The sequence below is a fragment of the Tamandua tetradactyla genome, chromosome 12 (genome assembly GCF_023851605.1).
Source record: "Tamandua tetradactyla isolate mTamTet1 chromosome 12, mTamTet1.pri, whole genome shotgun sequence".
In the NCBI taxonomy this organism is placed as follows: Eukaryota; Metazoa; Chordata; class Mammalia; order Pilosa; family Myrmecophagidae; genus Tamandua; species Tamandua tetradactyla.
In genome coordinates, this window is record NC_135338.1 from 89,360,200 (window position 1) to 89,387,890 (window position 27,691).

The following is a 27,691-nucleotide window of genomic DNA, read 5'->3' on the forward strand; positions in this document are numbered from 1 at the left end:
GAGAATTTTCAATGGCCACCTCAATTCTGCTTAAAGATATTATTACTGAATATCATGCTGACCAACCAAGAGGGAGTTGTGTTCATTACCGATATATTTATGCCAAATTTATTATTATTGCAAGTATATACTTTAATTCATGATTATATAAACAGATTAAATGTAAGTGTGAGTGTTGTTGCCATTATAATAACTACATCGATCATTTTGGAGAAACAAGATGAAAGAGAATCACAAAAAACAGTTTTGGAGACTTAAGTATAGATGTTGAAGCTATTAGGGAATAGGCATAAAAACCATGAAAAGACCATGGATCAATTTGCTTAGGAAGGGCTGTACGTTGCTGGACCATTTTATAGAACCTAGAACTGAAAACCATAGATGATATGTTATAAATGTGCTTTCTATTCTTATGCATTGGGTAATTCCTACGGTTTCATACAAAATGACATATTTTAAAATATGTGTCTTTTTATGATTCCTTGTTTTAAATAACTTAAAAAAAATCTAACCAGCAAACACTCATCCCAGTTAAGTCAGAGAAGAGGCTTCTACTATGGTTTAGAAGCTGGGGGGTCATTCAAGAGCATGGCCTGGGGCCCACAAGAGGATATATATATATATATATCCTGTCCTCTTTCTTCTGCTTTGCCCACTGAGCCAAGAGGCCACATCAGGGAAGAAAGTTTTGAGTCATTATCCGGAATAGAAACTCAAGAAATGAAAGCAAAAGGAGTCAGGAGTGAAACACTGAGTGGGGCCAGGAGAAACAAACTAATTTTCAGTGGGGAAATAACACTATTAACTATACATATGTGCATTTATAAACTCACACATAAAAAATTTTAAAGCTAACATTTATCAGGAGTGTGCTATATGCTAAGTGCTCTTGTACTGCCTTGTTATAATATTCTTTTCGTGAATGAAAAAAGAGTCTGCTTTCAATCCATAATTCCCTGAAAGTCCATATCACAAATGACTGGCAGTACTCTTATGTTAATTATGTTAACTAAGAAAGACAGTTTCATACATTGTAAAAGAAAATAAAACATAAGGAAGCATCAAGCTGATCTTTAGTTCTCAGTGAAATCATTTAAAATATTATAGAGGTCCTTTTCTCAAACTTCAGAGAATCACTTTCTCCTGTCCTCAAGCCCCAACTCATAAGGCAAAGAAAGGCCATTTCCTATACAATCTTAATGATTTTTAGTTTTAGTTCTTTGCTTGAATGGCAAAATGGAGAACAATGATATAACACATTTCAAATTTCTTGCTCATTCTCTAATGCAACTTGAATTTATAAAAACATACTTATAATGCTAAAAAGAAAATTAAGAATAATACACACCCCCTACAATGAAAAATTACAAATACAAATAACTTAGTCCATATGGATTGGTGGATATGTCTATAAATTGTCTGGTATATAGGGCAGAGGGTGTTCTCTAATGTTAAATATCATTAATGCCAGAATGGTGTGAGCTTTGTTTTACTGTCCTGGAAGACTTACGAGTAGCTTTCATATTATTTACATAGAAAATATTTTGCCAGTTCCAAGTGCCCAAATTGTAAATGAGTTTCTGCAACAACGCATTCAGACACTGAACATTTTCTGCACTAACAGAAAACTATAAATGCTGTCTTAGTTTCCCAGTTACAAATACCGTACAATGGATTGGCTTAGCCACAGGAATTCAGTGTCTCATAGATTCCGAAGCTGAAAGACGTGCTTTTCCCAAGGTTTGTAGAACTGAGGCAGTCTGGCAATCCTTGGGGCTCCTCAGCTTTCCCATCACACGGTGATGTGTTCTCCTTTCTTTTCCGAGATCTGTTAGCTTCCAGCTTCTTCTCCACAGGACTCTTCAAAACGCCCCTGTAACAGGATTAAGGTCCAATATTATTCAGTTATTTAACTAGAAATAATACCTTAAAAACTCCCTATTTACAGGGGGTGCAAGGGTAATTCAGTGGTAGATTTCTCTCCTGTGATGTAGGAGACCTGGGTTCAATTCCCAACCCATGCACTTCCCTAACAAACAAACAAGCAAAACGAACAAACGAAAAGCCAAACAAAAAACAAAAATTCAACAAATGGTGCTTCAATAAGGGGATACTCACATGGAAAAAGAAAGAAATGTGACCCCCACCATACAGCATACAAAGAAAAATTAAAAAAAAAACTTTCTATTTACAATGGGTTGATATTCACAGGAATGGACTAAGATTAAGAATTCCCCCCACCCCGGGGTACTTTACTTAACCTACCACAGGTAACCTGGAAACAGCAGGAGAACAAGCAGTGCCAACATCTCTTTATTTACATCATCCCTTCCTTTCTGCCTGCTTCCAAAGTGGCCCAAGTTTGAATATTGGCAGAAATCTTTCCAAGTTCAAGTTGCCCAAAATTAAAAAAAAAATCCTTTCAAGCCATTTCATTTAAAAGATTTCCAGACATTATGTGGGCACATGAGAGAACTCAGTAGAAAAAAAAGAAAAAAAATGACCCAAGCTTTCTTATATTTATAATTGAAATGTTTAACCAGACGAATGTCCAAAGATGAAAGCACAATAATATACATATATATATATATCGCAATTAAAAAAAATAGCAAAGCTTATTTCAATGCACAAATCTAGGGGATGATAAAACTAATGATTGTGCAGGGATACAATGGAATACTCTGCAGCTGATGAAGACAATGGCAGGACATAGTTATGCTTGTTGCTTTCAATTACAACATTCTCATGTCATATTATAATCTGGGGGTGTGTGTTTGTCTAGAAAGCCATACGCAAAATATTCACAGAGGTTACTTCCAAGTATAGAGATATTTGTTCCTCTCAAAATAAGATCTTTTCCTTTAGAGATGTTTTCTAATTATTGTCTACGCTGAACATATACTGATTTCCTAATTGCCAAAAGAGATATGCTTTATCTCTAGTTGTCCATGGGTTTTGTTTCTCTTAGGTTATGCTTTATCCCCAGTTGTCTGTAGGTTTTCTTTCTCTTGGGAGACACAGAAACATAAGTCTGGGAAAAGATTCACCAAAACAGTGAAGCCTGACTCAGTTGCATAATTGAGCTCTTCAGTGCCTAGCAAAAGCCATTCTTCTCTTACCACATTAACTAGCAGCAAATCAAACTCTCTATAGATGATAATGGGTTGAATAAATTAAATTGCAACAACTATAACATAAAGATGGCTTTCTAATGGATTTTATTTTTTTCCAGATCATTTCTGCCTTTTCCTCTGAATTTCTTGAACCTCAAGTGCCTGGCCTAAGTTCAGCATCCCTCCTTCCTGGGAGACTGCAACCTGATCTCGTCTGCCCAAGGAACTGCAGGCCACCTGACGCAGTGCTGAGCTGCCCAGAAACTCCAGGAATGCAAATGGGACTCTGATCCAGACAGGTGCAACCCCTTGTCCTGGGGCTCTGGGCCTTCTCACTTGCCTCCAGAATAGTGTGTGAAAAGTCTCCTTGCCCTCTGCTCCAGCTCAGTATGCCATCTGCCCTCAGCCCAGACTTGGTGGCCCCAACCAAATTTAGATGCGTGGATCCATGAACGTTAAGGGATGGTGCCAAAAGGGCGCACGGCTCCCATCGCCCCCAGCTCTGCTTTGTTACCTCTGACAACTGCTCCAGGCTGGGAGGAGACCTGTGTCGTTTCCACTCAGCTCCAGCCCAGCAACTAAGCACATTCGTACCAGGGACATCAATCTCGGATGCCAAAGTCTGGCCATTTGCATTGCAAATAGCCAACCATGGTGACATTTCACCACTGGGAGCAGAATCTGCGGCATCCTCCTTGGTTAGAGCTAACGGGGAAGAAATCCACTTTGTAGTCAAATTGAGTGCCCAGGAAAGGCGAGGAGGAGGCGGGTAGAAATTGGATAGCTCTGATTTTGCACGATATAAAGAAGAGTGATTTTTTAAATATTGGAGCCGTGGTCATTTTCTAATTGGTGAACTAACTAACTGTTTCCTCTAGTCTTGGGATCGAACCTTATGCATTCTTAAACCCATAGTTCATGGCTGATCTACGTATGGCCTTTTCCTGACCCATGTATTCAATAAATCTTTTTTCTTCCAGTTTTTATATGCTATTCAAATCTTTTACTTCTTTGGTTCTCTATTTGACAGGAACTCCTGTACAAACTGGGGCTAAAAATAGACAACTTTTCTATGAGATGAGTTGTTGCATAGAAGGAGCTTTGTATATAATGCATTGTCACTGTTATGGTGTTATATTTTCAGAATAATGATTTTCCTTAGAAGCAGTTTCGTAGTGAAGAACCTGGTTTGGTCATCAGAAAGAACTGGGTACTGTGCTAGCTCCATCACTCTCTCACTTTATGACTTGAACAATTTACTCAATTTGTATAACAGCTATATATGGGCGAATGAACATAATAGTCTTACCTTCATGTATTGTCATAGAGATTAAAATTAATAATGATTTTGGACATTAGGGGCCTAACCCAGTGACTCGTAAATAGAAAGTACTGATTAAGAATTGGAGACGTTTATCATTTATCATTTACCCCTTATTTGCTATGGTGGTAATGGATTTGGAATAAGACAGACAGACCTGGTTTGGATTCCAGACTTGCCACTAACTCGTTGTGTATCTCTGAATAGTTTGGTGGGTTTAACAACAGAAATTTATTGTCTCACTTTTTTCAAAGGCTAGGAGTCCAAAATCAAGGTGTGGGCAAGACTGTTTTATCCTCAACATCCTGCAGTGTTCTGGTGCTGGCTTGCTGCAATTTTGGGGCTTCCCTGGCTTGCATCTCTTCCTTGCCCAGCATGCTGATCTTCCTCTCCTTGCATGAGCTTTTCTGGTTTCTGCTGACTCTGCCTTCTGGGTTCTTTGGTTGCTTCCACTTTTCTTCTCTAAAGAAGGGCCTCCAGTGATACAGATTAAGGCCTGACCTTATTCAGTTTGGCCACAACTAACTAGGATCTTAGAAGATCCTGTCAACAAATGGGTCTACACCTTCACGAATGATATCCTCAAAGGCCCTACTAACAATTGGTTTCACACCACAGGAAGTTGGATTAAGACTAAGAACATGTCTTTGTTGAGACACATGATTCATTCAATCTACCACACCCATGGGCTCCTCAGGTCTCAGTCTCATCCTGGTTGGAGCCAGAGCTCTGCTTCTTCTGGACCCAGCCACAGGACAGAACAGAACAGGATCTTTTCAGCATCAACAGATTCTGTGCCTTGTTGCAGCATTCCAAAAATGCTCATGGGAGTATTAGGACTCCGTTATTCCTTACTTCTTCAGCCTTTTTTTCCCTGCTATTCCCCAGCCTTCCCAATTCCTGGAGCCCTTGTTTACAAATGCCCTCTGGCACTTCTGGGTTTTTTGTTCGTGGTGTCTACTCCTAATATATCCTAGTGCTTGCTTTCACCTCTCAAAATCCACCTCTCTTTCAAGGTTGTAATTAACTTTCCCATTTCTATGAAGCCAGTAAGCATGAATTGCCCTTTCTTGGATTTCCACACTATTCATCACACTCATCAGATAAAACCGACTGTTGTGAACACGTCTACTTTTCCCAGTATGCTGTAAGCTCCTTAAGGGAAGAGATTATTTCTTATCCATTGCTATCAGATACAGTACATGGATTTTAATAGGAGTCCACTCAAAGTCCACGTATCTCTTTTATTTGAACTTGACGCACACCTTAAGTATTTTTCCATGGCATTGGAGTCATCCCTTTTGAAAACCACAGGAAAAGAAAATCTTATTATACATAGGTTCTATGAAAGCAAATCAGGGACTATGAAACAGTTTTAATCCAGCCCTATGAAACAAGGGCTGAATATTTGGATTTCCTTTGTATGTTTGACAATGAGCCTGGAAATTCTGTGGGTACATAAAAGCCCTTTGAATATTTGCTGATTGGGAAGATCTGTGCTAGGTGCAGGTGATGCGATAGTTCTAGAACTAACCTGCCCACCCCGGGAGACACGTTTTAGTTAAAGCACAGAAGTAAACACTCAGAGTTGAGAATGGCTGGCTCAAGAGGAAGATGTTCGGAAAAGAGGAGAAAAAAGAAGGAAGAAATCCTAGGCTATGAGTTCGATTCTTCCTAGGCAAACTGATTTGAGTATATTGTTCCCATCTCTAAATTTTCCCAAATTAATAGAACAATTTGATATTGACGTCTTTCTGGAGTGTATCATGACCCCTCGGAACCACAAAATTAAGCAGGAAGTAACCCGCAGGCAAGTAGTGTCTGGCATGCATTCCAGACTCTGCAAGAGAATCTCAAACACTTTTATTTCTCAGGGAAATATACTACTTCCCCCTCAGAGCAAAGTTAGTTCTTTATCTTCAAGTAACTATAAACAAATACAGTTTTGGCAGTCACCCCTGGGAAGGATAATGCTGATGCGGTTGTTGAAAATTCCGCTTTTTACTCAGCCTCCTTTTTTCCCAGCATTTCCCAGCTGTTTCACGTTCCCTTGTGTTCTTCACTCGCACTACATTTTGTTCAGATCTAAATGGGCAATGCAGAGACTCTGCTTTCTTTGGAACGTGACTTTCTGTCTCTGAACCATAAAAGTTCTGTTTTAGACATTAAGACTCTTGGTTCCCAGTTTACCAGTTGCTCTCCATTTACAGCAGCGACAGCACCCCAGGGCAATTCAGTAAATGAGGTTATATGCTCTACAATTAATGAAACACATTAATATCATTACACTTCCCCCCACTTCTTTCCCAAAATTTTAAATAAGGTTTCCAGGCATCTGTGTTTTATTCTGCAAAGCCAGGGGAAGACAGTGAATAAAAAGAGATGTAAATGAGCAATATTTTAAACTAAAGGGGGGGGGGATCTTTTTTAGCATTTTTTCCCCTGTATGCCCTTTCTTGATGCATTGCATTGACCCAAGACTAAATTGGTTTAGTAGACTTTCTTTAAAGTTATAACATTCTAATTTGCTTTTATGTTAAACATCTAATATAATTTAATATATTTGTTTGATGCCAAATCTTGAGTTACTCTGGAGAATATTTCCCCTATTTATCAATAAGAGTAGGTTCCACATTTAGTAGCATCAAGATGTAACAAAATAGCTAGTGTAATCAATGAGAACATTCTAATACTGCTACAAATGCATGTGTGATTTAAATTTACATAGATGCATAGACAACAGGAAATCCTCTGATGTTATCACTGGATAAACACATTTCTAATAGTTACTAAGTCAACTGATTATGAGACTTCTAAAAAAAATTTTTCTACTGAGAGTTTATTTTTAAAGTCATAACAAGAAATACATAATGATTAAAAAGTTCAAAATATATATGTAATTTGAAAATAATTACTTATAACTTGCCTTGATCCAAAACTTATTACAAGTAATTTTAGAGGTATTGCTCTAAAATTCATTTATTAATCTTGGACATTAGAGGAGACTATTTTGCACATTCATTAAATGTTTGTGGTGAATCTTGCCCTAAGCAGTGTGCCTGAGGAATGGAATAATCTAGAATATCTGGTAAAACCACCACACACATACACACACACATATACACACACACACAGGGAAGATAATAATTTGATTGTTCCCTCAGCAGATTTACCTTTCCAATTATGTTTTTCTTCAGCCAATATTAAAATTAGTCAGCAGTCCCTAAGCACAATTTCACAAATGATGGGGAAGTGGCTTAGTAGTAAAAGTAAGTTCAAGGCATTAGCAATGCTGCCTCTCCAGATTCTGTCTTTTCTAGACCAAAAGGACTAAAACAAGCCCTCCCACTGCCAGAAAGTGTTGCAATGATTTACCATCCTGCTAATTCCTCCTGAGTGGTCCTGTAAGAGGCAGCCCGATGGCTGTCACAGATGACGTCTCTCGGATAGGAAGTTCAGATGGTCACTAAACGGCCCGTGGTGTGTTCCCCCAGTGCAGGATAATTGTTAATGACAATGATCCTGGCCGTGTTCCAAGCTGGGAAGCCATGTGCTACCTCTATCGAACAGTTCCCTGAAATTTCAGTTGAAGAAAAGTGAAGTGGCTTTTCACTTACCTTCCCCAACTCTTTGTAGTGCTTCAGACAGCTGCTAGGCAGATGCCCTATCATCCTCCAAACGTGACTGATTTCAATAATAGGCATCATAATGTCATTGGAACCATTATTTTGGATTTAGGGTTCAAACAAGCTCATCTCAATGGGAATTAGAACTGTGGCAGTACTAATATTGCTAAGTGTAATGGTTGGCCTATGATGGACGTTAAACTAGTTTGGAAATGGCTTTTCCAGTAGTTTTCTTGAATTTGATTTAACTTGACATAAGTAAGTGTTACTGATAATGTTTTCCTTTTGCCCAGTGCTTTAAAGCTTTAAAGGGTTATCATCTGATGGTTTTGGTAGGTATTGTCGTCTTTTTGAGAGCTAGGCAGGTTGGTGCTCAGAGGGTTTAAGCAATTATTTGTTCAAGGTCACATGGTAAGTGACAGGGTCTAATTTCTCCTCCATTACACTGTAGACTACCTCCATTAAATTGTGAGTTCCAGGAAGACTTGGGACAAATCTGCTCTATTTCATTCATTCAACACCTAGAACCCTTCCTGGGACATAAAAGGCACTCAACTTAAAAAAAAATGGAATTAATGACTAAGGAAATGAGTTGAGTTTTAAACTCATGTTTTCCATGACACTAGCCTTTTTCAAACTGAGGCATATTCTGCAAATACACTTTCTGGATCTACAAATCATCTACTATTACTTTGTAATCTGGAAATTGAGTTCTGTCACTCAGTTTCAGCGGTGGGATTTACATTTGTGCTTTTAATTGTTTTAAACAGATCTGAAGGCCAAACGACATCAGAATTCATTATTTAAACATAAGTCTTGTAAGGATGAACATCACCATATTCACCCTGGAGACAGATGAATTGACTGAAGTATGTTTTTATGTATAAGAGGGTGTCTTTTTCATGAACAGTAGGTAGAATACTAAAATGAATATAACATTTTTTTCTTCCTCTGTCAGTAATAATTGAATTAGATGGCTATTTGATTCAGATATCAATAATGCAGTAACACTAACGTTATTATCACATGAATGAGGACACTTCACACATATATCAAGTGGTTCATTAAAGCCATCTTTTGGGGATTTCCGACTTGCAGAGCTTGGATAAAGTTTGAGGTACAATAATCCTAGAGCAGCAAATGAAATCTTAGCGCAATTGTTATACGTATAATACACATATTGTTATACACACGCAAAATCTGCATTAATACTGTTGAACTTCAAGTGCTGAGAAAAATTTAATGCAGAGCTATATCTGAGGATTCATGTTTCTACTAGGAACCTCAAGTTTTTAGTTTAACAAAATAAAATCATTTTCCACGTAGAAAAGAAGGGTGTTGATTGAGTTTTATTGACTTTATGGTTTTACACACTTTTAATTTATAAATTTGTTTGGAATTTTAGTTATAAAAGAATTATAATCATAAAAGTTTTGTGCCTAGTTTTTATTTGTATGGATTCAAGTAACATTTTAAGAATGTGAGTCATATCAGTGTTATGTCCTCTGAGGATCATTTCTTTAAAAAAGGCTACATGATTGTCAAATTGCCCCATTGACTTTATCACATTATTAACATCTGTGCCAGTTTGAAAGGATTTATGTACCCTAGAAAAGCCGTGTTTTAATCCTAATTAATCTCGTGGGGGCAACGGTTTCTTCTAATCCCTATTCAGTACTATAGTTAGAAACTTGGTGAGGTTATCTCCATGGAGATATGACTCAATCAATTGTGGGTATTAATCTTGAAAAGATGGAGATGTTCCTACATGGGTCTTGATTAGTTTGCTGGAATCCTTTAAAAAAGGAGACATTTTAAAGAGAGTGCCTCTTTGAGAATGAAGAGAGAGCCACAGAACCATGATAGAAGGACGAAAGACCCTTAGAGTCCACCAGCCAGCGACCTTTGGAGATGAAGAAGGAAAACACGTCCCAGGGAGCTTCACGAAGCAAATAGCCTGGAGAGAAAGCTCGCAGATGCCACTATGCTTGCATATGCCCTTTCAGCTGAGAGAGAAACACTGAATGCCATCAGTCTTCTTGAACTAAGGTATGTTTCCTTGGATGCCTTAGATTGGAATTCCTATAGACATGTTTTAATTTGGACAATTTCACAGCCTTAGAACTGTAAACTAGCAATTTATTAAATCTCCCTCTCTAAAAGGCATTGCATTTCTAGTATATTGCATTCTGGCAGCTAGCAAACTAGAACACCATCTTTCACAAAACCTGTGGAATTTATTGAGAACTTACAATATAAAAGGCCTTGTGAGATATATACATGAGTGAGACTTGGATGTCCTGTTGAAGTTCCCAGACCAGTGGAAGAAAATATGTAAACATAATAATATAAGGATATTCTAGGATATTTTTAAATGAAGTTAACTCAAAAATCATCACCTTTTGTTTCCACATGAACTCAAGATGTAAAAGCCAGTCCAAAGAAACCCTCACTCATTTTAGTAGTGGTTTTACAGAACATTTGTGGATTTCAAGGGAAAAATATTTCAGATATTTCTCAGTACAGCCCCCATCACACCCATGTTGAAAATGAGTTAGACCATGAAAGGTGCTTTAGTGAAAAAGTGAACCTCTGGAGGGCAGGGATAGCACATTTGCCTTGGGTTTTCAAAACTCATCTAGGTTCTGCTGTGCCAAGATTTAGCAGATGCAATTAAGGTGCAAATCAGTTAAGCCTTAAAATAATCCTGGTGGGCCTGACCTAATCATGTGAGCCTTTCAAAAATACAGTCTCCAGCTGATCATGGAAAGGTAAGTCAGAGACAGGAAGCACGAGAAGGCTTTGCTTTGTCTTTGCTGACTTGAAGATGGAGATGGCCATGTGGCAGGGAATGTGGGTGGTTTCTAGGACCTAAGATTGGCTCTTGGCAGATAGCCAGCAAGGAAACAGGATCTCAGTCTTACAAACACAAAGAACTGAATTCTGCCAACACCTGAGTGAACTCAGAGGAGGACTGTGGACAGTGTCTCTGCCTGACACCTTGACTTCAAGGAGAGAACCCAGCAAAACCAAGCCCTGTCCTCTCACTACAGAAGCTGTAAGATAAATAATGTGTGTGGTTTAAATCTGCTAATTTTGTTGTAGCTTATTTTTTGCAGTGATACAAAATTCATACAAGACCTATATGCTCATGACTTTGATTCTTTAAGTAATGATTTACTCTATTTTACTTATCAGATAACTACCCATCTATTCTTCCTTCTCTAGTCATCAACCCATCTTCATCTTGTTTTCTTTAATGTATTCCAAGATAAATTGCAGGCATCAGTATATTTCACCTCTAAACACTTCAGTGTGCATGTAATTAAGTAGTTTTTAATATTTGTGCAGGCTTTTTAAGACAAAATTTACATATCATAAAGTCCACAGTTATTATTTATATTGTTTGATGACTTTGGACAAATACGTAGGATTAGAATTGCTGGGTCTTAGAGTAAATGTAGATTCAGTTTGACAAATGTACATCTTTTCCCTAAATCACGATATCATTTTGCTCTCTCACCAAAAGTGAATGAGGGTTCCAGTTACCTTACATCATTGTCAACATATAGTATTGTCAGTCTTTTTAATTTTAGCCTTTCTAGTAAACGTGTAATGGTAACTTATAGTGATTTTTATCTTCATTTTCCTCATAACTAATGATGGTGAGCACTTCTATTGAGGTTATTGCCCATCTGTACATTCTCTTGTGAAATGTGTGTGCAAATCTCCAATTCGCTGGAGTTCTTTATATATCTAGGAGCCTAGTGAATATTATTTCTTTTTTTTAAGTGTCAGTTTTTCTGTGCCTTTTCTGGATCTTTTTTAAAAGTTTGTTTCATTTGAATTAAATTTTACTTCCTTTTTTTGTAAATTGTCACAAAAATGAAAAGATTTGCTATTGCCTGATTAGTAGTGGAGTGGGTAACTGTTTAGGATAAGACAATTTAGTGGAACATAATACAGAGGAGAAAGCAAAAACCTAATAATCAAATATTTAGACTTCGAAGTTTTAGGTTTGAAACAACTAATCCATTGTTTGACCTATGATGGAGGCAGTGTTACTACTTATGTTTAGGTGCAATGTTGCCATGTTTTTACTGAACTACAGAATTAGAATAAGAGATTGAGACCATCAGTTTGATACAAGAAAGTATTAATGGTACCTTCTGATTCTGATCTAAATAAGATATGGCAGACACCAAAATCCGTTTTTCTTCTCCCATCATAATAAATTTGCAATTGAGCTCATGGCTGATCATGTAGACCCTATTTCTCAATCTCCTTTAATTTAAATTTGCCCATGAGACTAAATTCTCTCTAATAGCATTTGAGCTGATATATGACACTTCAGCATCTGAAACTCAGTACATCGAATGCGCCTCATCTATGCGCTTCTCTTCCTATTAGCTAAAACCTGGATGCCATGGTGACCTCATTTCAAACATATGGAAAATGACAACGCCCTAAGGGATGGCCAGTTACATTGCTCTTTTGGGCCACAGAGGTAGAGCCACCCTATTCACCCTCAAGTGCTAAATAAGGGAGAAATTAGCATGCAACGTAATTTGGGCCACTGAATTGTGCAAGCCTAGATTACAGGAACTAAACCTTCACTTAATGCACAAGAAATAAATGTTGATTCTGTCCAGTTGAATTTCCCTGGTGTGTGTCTGGGAATAGTACAAAATAGGTAAAGGGGACATTGACAAAACAGACTTAAGCATGAATATGATTTTATGGTTTTTGTTTAATTTTTCAAATTGCAGTTGAAAAATAGTGGAAAGAATCATCTGGATCCTAGAATTAAGAATTAAGTATCTTATAATGCATGGTTGTTTATTTATTTATTTTTTACATGGGCAGGCACTGGGAATCGAACCCAGGTCCTCTGGCATGGTAGGCAAGCATTCTTGCCTGCTGAGCCACCATGGCCCACCCAACACATGGTTATTTGATATTTGTAATTATTTTCACCTTGAAAGAAATTAGATAAAGAAAAACAATTTTATTTGTAAGTGTGTTGTATATTTAAATGTAGCAATTAACTTCAATGAAGGGAAATTATAGGCTTGCAAAAGAATTTTTAAAATGAAAAGTAGGATGTCAAATTAAAAAAAAACATAATGGAAAATGGCAACATTCTTCTTTTTTCCTATATGTTCTAATATTTTTAATCAAATAGCAATTTTGAAAATTTAAATACAAACATAGGAATAAAATATTTCAACATGTTTTATTGTTATATTCAAGCATAATATTTTAAATATTGGGTAACGTATTTCACTTTGAAGGTATATTTGAGAAACTGCATGTATATCGATTATTGATAGCAATTTTTAAACGTTATCCACTGATAATGTATCAATAGGTACATTTAAAGAACCTATAAACATTTTGGGGGAAATAATGATGCATGGTTATTGTAAAAATAACTCAAACCACAGAAAAGCATAAAGGAAAAGTTTCAAAAGAAGTTATGGATTCCCACTACTCAGAGACAGCTGCTGTAACTCTTTTAGAGAACATTCTTTAAGACCTCTCCTTATACATTTACATACATTTATAACATATATCTTTTAACTTGCAGCCATTTTTCACTTAAGACTAGACACATGCAGAGAGTGATTCAAGGAAGTGAATCAATTTTAAAAGTCCCATAACATCAATCTATTGAAGAAAATTAGGTAGAACACATAGATTATGTAATTGATTAGTGTAATGAAAATTATCAGTAAAGAAACAATTATTATGGGAGAAAGGAATTAGCAAAACATTTAAACAAAGGGACTGTAACGAAAGTTTCCCCATTGGTTCTATCTATTGCTGAAAAATTATTATGCTCTGCTTTAAGAAAGCCTGGATTGAGAATAAAGTAAGTAGAAGGGAGAAAGTTGTTTTTTAGATTCTTGTTTTAGGAGCCACAATGAGCTACATTATTTGATATTATCTCAAAATTAATTAAGAATTCTATTAGGGGTATCCTTAATAAAGCTGGCCAATTTTTAATTCAGGTTGACACTGCTGAAGATACAGGCATAATTGCTCTTGGCTCAGAATCTGGAGATGATCTGATATCAGTCCTCAGCATATGCTCAAGCATAGTAAAGCTTCATTCACTTAGACTTCTTCATTTGAATTTCATGATAATTTGAACAAGGTGCACTGATCTTTATCTTGAAAGAAAAGTTCCCAAAAGGGAAAAAATAATGCTGGTAAATCTCAGTGGTATAATATATAAGGTACGGAATGGAATAAATAAATTTTAAAATATTGAGCATTATCCATGTGTGCAGATATATAGTAACAATGACAATGCGGAGAGACTGGTTTTTTAAAGGACATTCAGCAAAACTTCTGCTTGGAAATTCTCAGTGAATTCTGGTTTTCTATGCATCTCTCTGTCTTTCTATGTCTATCATCTGTCTATCTGTTCTGTATCTATATCTGTATCATCATCTATATCTTTATCTATATCCATATCTTTATCTTATATATGTCCATATCTATCCTATCTATATATCTTTCTACCTCAATTATCTAAAACCTAGTTTATATCTTCACTAAATCAGAATAACATCCCTCCATTTTTTTTCAAAATATGGTATTCAGTGTATTGGGGAAAACATGTCACAGAAGTTGGTAGAATAAACACTATTTATATAAACTGTCTCATATTAAATGTAGCAATATAGAATATCAGTTAAAGATCATTAAATTATGACTTATAAAGTAATTACCTTGGGAATTTTATGGCCATCTAAGCTACCAAACTGTACAGACTACTGGTTCTCAAGCAAGAGTGAATCTGGGGCGGGCCGCGGTGGCTCAGCGGGCAAAGTGCTTGCCTGCTATGCCGGAGGACCTCGGTTCGATTCCCGGCCCCAGCCCATGTAACAAAAACGGAGAAACAGAATACAATAAAACAAGAAAATGTTTAAAAAATGTTTCCCTTTCTTCCTTCCTTCCTTCCTTCTCTCTGTCTTTCCTTTAAAAAAAAAAAAAAAAAAAGAGTGAATCTGTCCCCCAGGACATTTTTGGCTGTCGCTGTTGGGGTACAATACTACAGACATCAAGTGGAAATGGCCCAGGGATAATAATACTAAACATGCTTCAATAAGTAGGACAGCCCTCTCCACACCAAAAAAGAAATATCCAGCCTAACATGTTAGTAGTACCAAGGTAATATTTTGCTTTAAATAATGATTGACTCAAGCATTGGAATCATTGAATCAATTCACCGCCAAGTCAAATATGAAATTAACCAAAAATATTTGTTTGGGCATACTGAGGCCCACTGGAGGTCACCCAGTGTGGGCAGGAACCTTCTCTGATTCCACATTGCATCAGGAATATTAAGGTTGATCAGAGTTCTTTATTGATACCATTATACAGTAGAACCTGAAGCAGATTTCATAGGTGGCCCAGCCCAGGTTCTTGAGTAAAAGGAGCACAAAACAAAGATTAAAATGTCCATGCTTTATTTGGGAGGTGCAAGATCAGGTCAGTGAAAATGAGGCACTTGAGGGAAGGAAACATATGAGGCAAATCACAGTGATGCATTACAAGGCTGCCTGCTGCTTCACAGAGAGCCACTGAGAGATTCAGCAGGTTTGTCCGCTAAGCCCTCAGAGACTTTCCTAGAAATGCTGCAACGGAAAAGCTCAAAGCAGTCTTTGGGTAGGAAAGAGATAAACTTTATCTTTTCCATTGGTCAAAGTTAACCCTAAAGGGGGGTTGATCTCCAAATACATTTCTGGTTAGCCTTTCTGTCGTTTTCTGTAGCTTTAAGGATGCAAAGCCCCACTCTGCATTTCAACTAAGTCTGAATTAGGGGGAGGAGTCAGGCACTGCAGGTGTGTGGCAGTCTGACCTCTGGGAGAAGGGCCTGAACCTCCAAGAATAAGTGACTCTTTTGTTTCTTGGCAGAGGCAGTATGGTTCCTTAGGCAGGTGTGGCTCAAGGAATAAGCATAACATTTTGTATCTGATAAAGCAAGTATGGTGATCATTTGAGCTGTTTGCCAAATATTTCTACTTCTTTCTCTTCCAGGAACATAACCGGATCCTAGTTCTAGTAATTGCGTTGTTTCGATGGGACCATGTGACTAGTTCTAGCTAATGAATGGTGAGAGAAAGTTTGTAGTTCTAGATCATTTAATTACAAGTGCAAGACTCTCCAGGGTTCTTTCTTTCCCTTTGAGATGGTAATTGCAAAATTCAAGATGGTGGCTGCTCCAAAAGTTTAGGTCCCTATGTGATGACAATAAAGAATCATGCCACCTCATCATCCTATCCTCCAATGCGCATGTTGAGAACTAAACTGAGAAGTAAAGCCCTGTTACTTTTTAAACCATGGATATTTGAGTACTATTTGCTACTGCTGCATTGACTACCTTATTCTCACTGGTCATATTTGCTGTAGAAGTCCTAAATAGAAGAGCAGGATTAAACTAGGCTACATGGCCATAAAGTCCTATTCCTTGCTCCTGGATGATGGTCAGTAACTTAGCTTGTGATCTCCATTTTAGGGAAGTGAATATTAAGTTCAGAGAAGTTACAAAATGTTCCTAAGTCAGAGATTTATTAAGTCCCCAAAGCATCAAGAGAGTAACATTTTTAAGCCTCAAGAGAAGAGGTAGAGACTGTGCAACAGGACTAGATACAAAAACTCAAAAATGGACAGCACAATAATACCTAATTGTAATGTAACTATGTTAAAACACTGAATGAAGCTGCACCTGAACTATAGTTTTTTGTTTGTTTGTTTGTTTGTATCTTTTGTTGTTGTTTTTCTTTTTCCTTTTATATATATATATTTTTATTATTATTATTATTTTAATTCTCTTCTCTATATTAACATTCTATATCTTTTTCTGCTGTTTTGCTAGTTGTTTTCCTAAATCGATGCAAATGTACTAAGAAATGATGATCATACATCTATGTGATGATACTAAGAATTACTGAGTGCATATGTAGAATGGAATGATTTCTAAATGTTGTGTTAATTTCTTTTCTTTTTTTTTGATTAATAAAAAAAAAAAAAGAGAAGAGGTAGACTATAACCAGGAAGGCCTTCTCTACACCAAACAAATGGTATCATCTCATGTAATCCTAAATTCAACCCCTTAGGGTACATATTATTATCATCATTTGACAACTGAAAAAATTGAGACCTTGGAAAATTTTAATCTGCACAAAATCCCCTTTCTGGTAGGTAGCACAGCTAGGATTGAACCCTAGGTCTCTCTGATTGCATGGTCTACAGCTATCTACTTCACTCTTGCTAGTCAAGTCATGCTGCTTGAACAACCAGCATTGATTTAATTGGAGTTCTTAGAAATGCAGAATATCAAATCCAGTCTTAGATCTAGTGGTTTATAATCTAAATTTTCACAAGGTCCCTGGTGATGTATGAGAACCACTGTATTATACCATAAGGCTTTTCCACAAGCTTGTATGGGCCAATTATTCCTTGAAATTAGTGCAGAACTGATTTGGGTGCATATACCAAGAAACAACTGTATCCTCTTCACCTTATAATTTCTATCAAAGGCTTGGGGAAGGCGTCTGTTTACCATGGAGTTCAAATACTGTGGTCCACACTAAAGCAGTCTATGAGGTTTACTTAAACATGAAACAGAATTGAGGCTTTGAGCTTGAGTCCTCTTCAGACTCAATCTGAAGTCATTTAAAGGGTTGAGGTGAATTCTAGCAAGGACCTTCCAGAACTGGTCATCATGCTTGGAGCTGCTTCAAGTCCTGATACGTATGATTGAGGTTTTATTATACTATGGTCTAAGGGTTTAAAATATTCTCAGTATTCCAGATGCCATTTGCAATAGTTGTGAACAAATGGCAAAGCAATAAAATAAATACTGGTATTTTTTAGATTCAGGCATCATTGAACACTTTTTAAAAAAGCCTTCTTTGTATAGACAGCAAGCTAGGTATTGGGGGAGGCTAAACTGACTAAGATTCTCAAGAAGTTTATGATCTTTCTCAAGAAGCTCACAATCCTTTTGAAGATACTACTGAATACCAACAAATAAGTAAGTGACTCACAGTGGCCTTTAACTTATAGAAAAAAGAGCACAACATGACACCATAGAAAATAAGGTCATGCTCAGTGGAGCTGTTCCTGATAATTATCATCCAATATGCATCTTATGCAGGCGAATTGTAGTGCCTCATTTTTGTGGCTCTAATCAACAATCTGGTGTTGCAGATTATCTTTCCATGGGTGCACAGTTATCACAGTTTTATTTGCTCTACTTAAATATAGTAGACAATCTTGTCTTTGGGGGAGTCCTCAACCTGCCCTCCTATGGGTAAACTGGTAGACAGCATCTAGAGATGCTTACGGTATTGGAAATATTTGCCTATCATGTGTACACTATTTCAGTATTGGTAATTACATGGAAAAAATTATACAGAGATATCTTAGGGAAATTTAAATTTTTGTGTATTAAAATCATTCCCTTTACTATGGACGAGTGTGATCGTACTAGATGACGCCCTTTAATTTCTGATAAGGTTTGTCCCCAAGCAAAGCTACTGTGGATCTGTTTCTTGACAGGAGCAAACCCTGGGGCAATCTAAACATCTTACAGGATTTATTTTTAACTCTGAAAACTCCTGTAAGAAAGGTATAGCCTGAAAAGGAAAGAAAACAAGTGAAGTGAAGACTTGCAACAATTGTAAAACTGACAATGATTGTGTTTTGAGGTTAAACACTAAAGGTGTCTTTGAATATTTCTGGAAATTTTCTGGTTCTTTAAAATTATGGTACGAGTTGATAAAAATTCTCATTTGGAGGATAAAACATCCTAAAACAGATTCTTCCTATAAAATCAAAACCTTTAAAGCTTTCAAAAATAGTCCTTTGGTCTCCTTCAACTTCCAACATTAGCATGGGGAATGGAAAAAAAAAGAGGTTGTTTGGCAGAAATCCAAAGATTGAAATACTTTCAGTTGACTTCATTTTTATTTCTGTTCAAAGTTTGACCATGTTTTCTTAAAACATAAAACTGTGCTGACCTTTGTTGAAAGGTGGTTGGAAAAAAATTTTAAATAGAATGAAAACTAATACCTAAAGTGTGCCTATAATATATGGTATAATCACATGAATAAAAAAATACAAGCAATAAATTAATAATGGTGTTCAGCACCACAGTTTTAGGAAACAGAGAGATGACACATTACAAAGAAAGAAAGAAAGACAAGATCGGTGGTGGGGGGTTCTCCAATGTGAGAGTATATAGGGAAAAAAATGCATTTGCCATAGCAGAGAGCACTCAGTACACCAAAAAAACACAGGAGCATCTACTCCTGTGACTACTACCTGTTCTATGTCTCTGAAATAAGTAGAATGAGCCAGTTGCCAAAAGGCTGAAGGCCAAGCGTTCTTATCTTCTGAATAGAATGTTAACAACTCCATTTGGTGTGGATGCCATATGAGGATTCATTAATTAGTGTTTGCAAATTGCATCAAGGATGAAAAGCACTAAACATTAATGACCAATTTCACTTTCTCCAGCAATGCCTGCAGTAATTTCTGCATGTAGAGAAACAATAGAAATGAGCTTTCATCAACACATAACTTAATAGGTGACTCTTCAGTGGATTAAACAGAATTCTAAATTGGAACTGGGAGACAAAGGGAGTTTACAATGGTATTAATTATATACATGGGCATTAATTACATACATACATGGGGCATTTTAATGATTGGCAAATGAACGAGAGAAGCACACAATTTAGTTTGTTTGGTCACGATAATTTAAGAACTAAGATGTTAAGCCATTTGACCTAAAAGACTTCAGATAATCACAGTTTTTTTTTTTTTTTTCACCATACTGGGACCTCAATACTGTCTTAATTTTTTCCACATTTTCATAAAGAGGATAGGTTGATACTATATAGTTGTTAAAAAATACTTTTTCTTTGGCAAAATAATTAGTATTGGATTTGCTTTGTTTGACTTAATAAGTTTTCAGTTCAAAGGCAACAATTATAGATACTGTTTTTCTTTTATTTTGTTTACAGATTGGATTTTGGCATGAAAGTAGTACTCTTACTTCTGGTACTCCAAGCATGGACATACTTCATATTATCCTTCAATGCTTTTGAGCAATTTTTCAGATTTCAACCACACAATCCAACCAAGAAGAATCTACAGAAAGAGGTACAACACTTACTGTGGTACTTTTACATTCTCATGGCTTTCTTTATTTTGTAACGCAAACAGAAAGTTTGCTTTTGTTTTTCAATCAAACGTGCTTCCTAGTGTTTCTAGTTTTGGTGAAATAGAGCTTTTCTGTCTCTGTGCCAGTTTGAAACTGTTGTGTACCCCAGAAAAGCCATGTTCTTTAATCTTCCTTTAATATTGTTGGGTGAAATCTTTTTGATTAAGTTGTTTCCAGGGAGATGTGACCCACCAGTTGTACTGTCAGGGGGCTGAAAGTAAAGGACCCCATTTCTAAATAAAATCAAGTCCTGGGGCCAGACAAGACGTCAGCATGCACACCTCACCTGGAGTATGTCCCAAGCTTCAGCAGCTTAGTGAGTAAAAAAAAAAAAGTCAGCTCATTGTCCACTTTCACAGGCTTACAAAACAAATATATAGAGCTGTTAATGTGATAGATTTACGCAAAAATCACCCACTTGACATAGAAGGAAGAGAAAAGAAATTGGTGCAAAGGAAAGTCAGGTCTGAAATTCATGCCCAATTGTGCAGCTTAGAAAATACCCAAGTAAAATTGTATATATACACATACATACACACACACACACACACACACACACACACACACCCATCACCGTGCTGAGCCACAAAATGGTAGCTGTCATAATGTGCCAGTTAACATGTCCAATACGAACTGATCGTTGACTGTCCCCTGGGAAAAGAAGACAGAAACATGACAAAGAACAAAGAACTTGGATCAATAATGCTTGGGGAAATAAGACAGAGAAGGTTATTTACTTGCATTGATCCGCTGCTGCCATCGCGTAAACTTGGCCTGTTTTTCTTTTGTTAACCTTTAAGCCTGAGTATACTCAGAGGCAACCAGGGAACCGACTAACAGGTGTAGATTAAGGATCGAAGGAGGTCACCGTACCTCTGTCACCACCAGGCACCCATGTAACAACATCCCTGAAGAAATTTAAACATCAATAGCCATAATAAGGGTAAATTTATCAAGCCCAGCCAGCTCTGGCTGGGAGCCTGCCTGCGTCCAGCTGGTTTGCCCTTGCTACAGCTCAATTGATTCAGACATTCTTTTACTGGAGTTGATTATCAATTGTGACATAGCAAATTTGTTACCTTCCAAGTGCTGTGCGCACTGTGGCCATTGAGTCTCTGAAGTGGAAACACCTGGACTTGCTTAGTTACCCCTCAGTGGATAAAGGAGAGAAGGAGGGTGACAGACGTGTTCTCAGAAGCAAAGGCCAAAGGAGCTGCCCTTGGCTACAGCCCAGGCTTCTCCTGGAGAAGGAGCAGATGAGGAAGGTTTTCTCAGATGACTAAGAAGGCTGGTTAAGCAGAGAGGATTAGATGTCCAATTGAAGGCCTGTTGGGAAGCCTGGTCATGTTCAACTCTTTTTTATGCGGTTTCCACCTTTACCCATCCATCAATTACCAAAACCATTACTACAACACACACCAAGCAGGCTACTTCTTCTGAAGTCCTCAGTGTAAGTTTTGTTCCTCTCTGTCATGCTGCCCTTTGACACAGTTATTTTTCTAATTTGTCTTTTCTTATTAAACAATAAACTTTTCAAAGACAAAAGGTTTGTTTTCATATTTAGGTTGCTTCTAGAGCACTACCACAATGCTGCAAATATAATATATATTAAATAATCCTTGGGGATAGAAGATTGGGTAAATGAATGAAGAAATGCAATAATCAAAATGCAAATAATTCCAACCCTGGAGGCTAAAGAGTTCACATCAGGGCCTTTTAGAGGCAAAACTGTACACTAGCTGGATGATATTCTCTGGCTGGATTTTCCTTTCTGGAACTATTTTCCCACACCTGGTACCTCTCTTTTTCTTTTCCTAGCTGCACCCTGGCCTCTCTTCTGAGTACATGGGGCTCCCTTACCTGCCACTTATAGTCATTCTTAGGCATCAGTTATTTACACTTTTGTATGACTCAGTTCTCAAGGCTAAGTATACTGGCTAAAATTTTGTTAAGGATTTTTGCATCTGTGTTCATGGGAGACATTTGTCTGTAGTTTTCATTTTGGGGCAGTCTTTTGGTTTTAGTATCTGGGTATGGCTGGCCTCCTCCAGTGGTCCGGTTTGGGAATAAACTTTTCAGAAACAAAGTAACCGACCATCCCTTTTTTTTAGCCTTAAAGAGAAATTTCACACATGATTCCTTGCTAGTTCACAACAGCCATGTGCTATAAGCAGAGCAGGTATTGCTATCTCTGCTTCACTGCTAGAGAGGCTCACGTGATGGCTGATGTGCCCAAGGTCACCTAGCTGGGTACGAGTGGTTGGAACTGACACCCTACTCCTGTGCTCTTTGGATGTTGCTGGTTTTCAACCTTTCTCCATTTTCTACAACTTTGGGCAAAAGAGAAATTATACAAGAAAAAGTGGGATGCATCCTCCAAAAGACTATAGATGGAAGAAGCAGGGGATCAGGTATTCATTCAAGAAAGCACAATTGCCTGTTATTCCAGAACAGTGCTTCTCACCTACTTTTCCAGAAGATCCATAAAGCACATGGGACACTATTCAGGAAACTTACTTCAAAATCCCTGTTCCCACAGTGCTGGGAAAAATTAAGCAATTTAACAATTTGTAACCATCCCAGCTTTACAGTGTGATGACTACTTACCACAGGCTATGTGGAACATTTTTCCCTTTGAAGTGACAATGATCTATTCCAGGATGAGCCCCTTTGCCAGTGTGCCAGGACTCCCAGGTACAAAGCCAGTTTTCAGCCTCGCTACCCTTTCATTTGGGAAGAGGGTCTGTGCAGTGGAGGCCTCATTAAGACCAGCAGGCTAATCTCCCTGTGCAGTGCCTGGAAAGCAGCTGTCTCCCCAGCAAATGTGTCTTTTCCTGAAACACATTCGTTTTTCAGTCCACTCTTTACAGGTCTGGTATCCACATCAGGAAAACTAAATAAAGACCCCAAACACCTAACTAATGAGGACTAATTGGTGCGTCTGCTGATGGGATCTGCAGAAAGGCCATGGTTTGGAAGGGGCTGTAGAGAACAGGCTTCTTTTCCTGCTAACTGTGATCCCCCAAGACGGCAGTAAGTGGTGGTACCTAGGGACAGGGTGCATTCCGGTTACCAGTGCCGTGTGCCTCCTGCAGACAAAAGCTACAGTGTCTTGCGTTGCAATGGGGTTTCCGGAAATGTCATTGACCTAAAGATGGCGAAACGCAAACTGAACTCTTCCTTGTTAATTTGGATTTGGTAACCCAAAGCAAGTAAGCAAGCAGACAGGGTCTGCACAATATATACATGCCACTCTGCTAAAGCTGGGGAGGAAAGGGTTTTCGAGGAACATGGAATAAACTCCCCAAGCAAACTCCGGAGTTGGGCCCTTAACAAGACCATTTCTTCATCTGCACATTTATTGCATCCTTGCAGCATCTGCAGTGACAGGACTAGGGGAGATGCTCAGGTGAAACAGAGCTCACAACTGGTGAAACGATCTGCCAGGAAGCAGGAGATGTTAAACATAATCACCAAATTCGTGTGGTTTTTCCATTTACAATAGATGGTAATGAGGAAGTACAGAGATTATTATTGGCATGAGAATGGGAAAGGTGATTTTACGAGAGGGTTCAAGAAAGTTCCCTGGGAGGAAATGACATTTAAACCTTAGACCTGGAGAGGAAGTAAGAAGCAGCCAAGGTGAAAATGGGGAAGGCAGCAAAGAGAACATTTAAAGGCTTTGAGATGGCAAAAATAGAGTGTGGTGGATTTGAAAAGCCAAGGAAAATTCACTATGGTTTGAGAGACTAGCGTGGGGCAGAGGATGGAGAGACTGTTGATCTACATCAGATAAAAAGCATGGATTTTATCCCTTGTGCAACAGGAAGTCACTGAAATATTAGAAACAGTTTAGTGACATGCTCTAATGAACATTTCTGAAACTCACCCTGGACATGTTTTGGAAATTGTAGGTTGGGAAGAGAGAAAGTAGGCAGTTAGAATAGGAGACTGTTGAATTGAAATAATATAGGAAGGAGATTATGATAGCTAAGGGTACAGGATATGCAGGATGTATATGATTTCATTATACGTAAACTTTATGTATGTATATACATATGTGTGTACAGATACACACATACCCATATACGATTTCTTATCTTTAGAAAGGTAAGAGACAGTGTCACTTTAAATAAAAATAGGTTGTATATACAGTTATGTATAACTTTTTGGAAAAGAAAAAAATAGGGTTGTCAAAATGAAGGAATTAAACCTGACTAATGTGATGCTTAAAATGGATGGGAGAAACAGAATAAACTCAGCTGAAGAGAAATTGTCAGCTGGAAGAAAACCAAAGGAATTCATCCAGAACACAGGTCAAAAGGACAAGAAAGAAATGAAACAAAAGGAATAACATGGAAGAGCTTGATGACCCTCTTCTCACTTCCCTTCTAGGAAGGATCAGATGATAATGGGTTATATTATGTGAAGGGAGAGGAAAAATATGTAGCAAGCCGGTGCAGTTGCTCTTCATCCAAGCAACTCACATGGGTGACAAAAAGAATCAAGAGAATGACCTATTTTTTAGTCATGTTGGGGTACTTTCCAGATAGAACTGCTAATAGATACAGGAAGCAAGGCAATATAGACATGCAACCTCATGATCAATAATATACACTGGCTTTGGCTAAAGTCGGGAGGAGAAAACACAGGTATGCGACTGGATGTTCCCCACCCATGTTTGATTTGACTATTTTATGCCTGAAGCAAGTTCTTTCCCTCATGACTTCATTTTGCCTGTGGAACCAACCCAATTCAGACACCTCCCAAGAGTGTTTCCAAATGTGCAGCAAGAAAAGAAACAAATGGCTCTTTCTTCAATTATTTCTTACTTATTTTGCATGCTCTATTTTCTAATGATAGTGCCATGAGCACATGGAGGAATCTCCACTACAAAAGCAATGAAGGATTACACACACACAATTCAACCTTGACTGAAAACTAAATCTCGTGTGGTCACATTCCACTGTTTGTAAATGGTGGAGCCCAGTTTCCAACCCAGGCTGCCTGTCTCTGCAATCCAATGCTTTATGGACTGAGCTATACCTGGGACTAGGACAGGGCTTCTCAACCTTGACACTATTGACATTTTGGCACAAATACTTGAGTGAGTATTTCCTGTGCATTGGAGGATACTTAGCAGTGCTTCTGACTTCTACCTGGCCAGTAGCACCTCTGCCCAAATATTGCCAAGTTTGCATGGGGTGGAGGGATGGCAAAACTGGCAACCCAGGGTTGAGACCCCTGGGTTTTGGTGTCCACTAGAAGCCTAGAGAAAACATGACACTTAGGTGGAATAGTAAGACGTCTCCATTAACATCTGTACACTTGGACTTCTACAATTCACCATTGTAATAGATGTCTTAATCAACCTTCTTTATATCTATAAATTTGGTGGCAAAGAGCGAGCTCCTTTTTATGGCTTCTATTTTTTGGTAAGGTTTAATAGATGTCATTCATTGAAGTAAAGGAGAAGGAAGAGTCAAGGATGAAAGGTCTGAAGAAAGAGAAGAATAAGAAATTGTTCTGAGAGAGAAGGGGAGAACATGCTGACAAGACAACCCAACATGATTATGGGGGATATCAGCTCCAGCTGAGATGGCTGATCCTGAAACTTGTATAATTTTATTTCCTAAAAAATCTCAACAGAGATTTCTCCAGCTTCTTTTCTATGGCCTCACCAATAACCTCCAAATGAGCACCTCATCCCATTCGTTAGCAAGTACCTTTATTCCATTACCTGAAGACTACAGCTGCTCTCTTTCCCCAGCTTGCATATAAAAATTGACAAATATTATATTATAAAGTTTTCTGGAATTCCATGTCGTCAGTGATTTATGAATCACTAAAATATTTCTTTTGGAAATTTTAATTATACGTATTCAAGAGCAATATGCTCCTACCATTGACTCAATAGTCTCGCTTCTAGGAACTTTTCCTAAAGCAATAACTGCACAAGTACAAAAAGGTGTTCCCAGCAGCATAACTATAACTTAGAAGATTGGAAACAAACCAAACATCCACCCCTAGGAGACTGCTTAGGTAAATATTTGGCCACAAATAAAATAATCTCTGATGACACATTTGAAAAATAATTTTCATGATGCATTATTGGATAAAAAAATGCAAATTATGGAAGAGCATGCATTGCATGATCGCAATTCATAAAGATACTATAGACATGAATAGAGAGAGTTCTTTAAAACTATTCTTCAGAGATTTGACAATGGTTATCACTGGTTATTGCATTTGAATGATCTTTATATTCTTCTTTGTGTGTTTGGATCATTTGGCTTTTCTATGTTGAGCATATATCTTTTCCATAAAAACAACAGAGTGGTTTCTGGAAGCATCAACATGGACAGATGACTGATGATGAGAGTGAGTGCTGAAGGTAAAATGTTCTGATAAAATGGGTAGCAAAAACTTGTTAGACCCACCTCTTCAAGACAGCTAAGTCCATTTTATACCTGGCAGGACCAATTCATGGGGTGCTTGCCTAAAGCTGAAGTCAACATTCTCTACATGGATATAATAGAAAAAGTACTATTTCCTTTGAAAAACTCTGCAGCCACACCAGCTAAACAAATAACAGCATTCAGTTTTGCAGCCAAATTCAGGACCTGAGTGTGTGTGTATTTTCCCAGCATACAGCCTCAGTGAAGTTGGATACTAGCAGGTCTCCCTCACTCAGAGGCCTGGCACATTCTGACCTGCTCACTAGCATTGACCAGTTGGCTGCTTGGCTCCTTTCCCAGGAGTCAGTGCTCTCCAAGCATGACGTCTATCATTGCTCCAGTCAGCAAAATGGCACCTACCTGATGGGTGGGCAGAAGCGTCTTCTCTTACCATATGCTGGGAATTGTCAGGAGCTGTTCACGCCAAGGCTGGCTACTTTTAGTGCCAGGAAACAGGCCTTTCCCAAAGCCTGCCAGAAAAATAAAAATAAAAATAAAAAATGAACCAATTTTCACATCTCAAATTTCATATTGAGTTTTATAACAAGCTATGCAGTGCACAGAAGTATGGACATGTTTCTGGCTTAGACACTCTGATCACAGAAAAGAAGAGCAATTCTCATCTGTGAAAAGAAAGGGGGAGGGTGATTCTGACCTACATAAATATTAGGTTTAGACCTAGCCCCAAGCAGAGACAGAGTGGGTGGCCCATCTATCTGGTGTAATTTAATGAATAATGAAAGGCCCACCTGTGGTGGAAGCTGCAGCTCTCATCATTTGAGTCCTTCTTTGGAGTTAAGTCATTATCTGATGAAAGGTCCTGTTGAATCCCTGTCTGTTCCCTGGGAGACTAGGACAAGGCTAAGCCATTGTTTCCAATTATCATACTTGTGCAGATAGCTGATGGGATTCCACATAGTTGTGTT

The 27,691-nt window shown here is 37.9% G+C and overlaps 1 long non-coding RNA gene across 1 annotated transcript in view; it reads right to left on the reverse strand.

The window, feature by feature from the left end:
- Positions 1-599: 599 nt before the first annotated feature.
- Positions 600-27,691, reverse strand: part of LOC143651652 (uncharacterized) — a 33,333-nt gene continuing 6,241 nt past the window's right edge. The window contains exons 2-3 of the long non-coding RNA XR_013160099.1: positions 27,126-27,235; positions 600-1,873 (exon numbers count right to left, since the gene is read on the reverse strand). This is a non-coding gene — a long non-coding RNA (uncharacterized LOC143651652). The remainder of the gene's footprint in view (positions 1,874-27,125; positions 27,236-27,691) is intronic.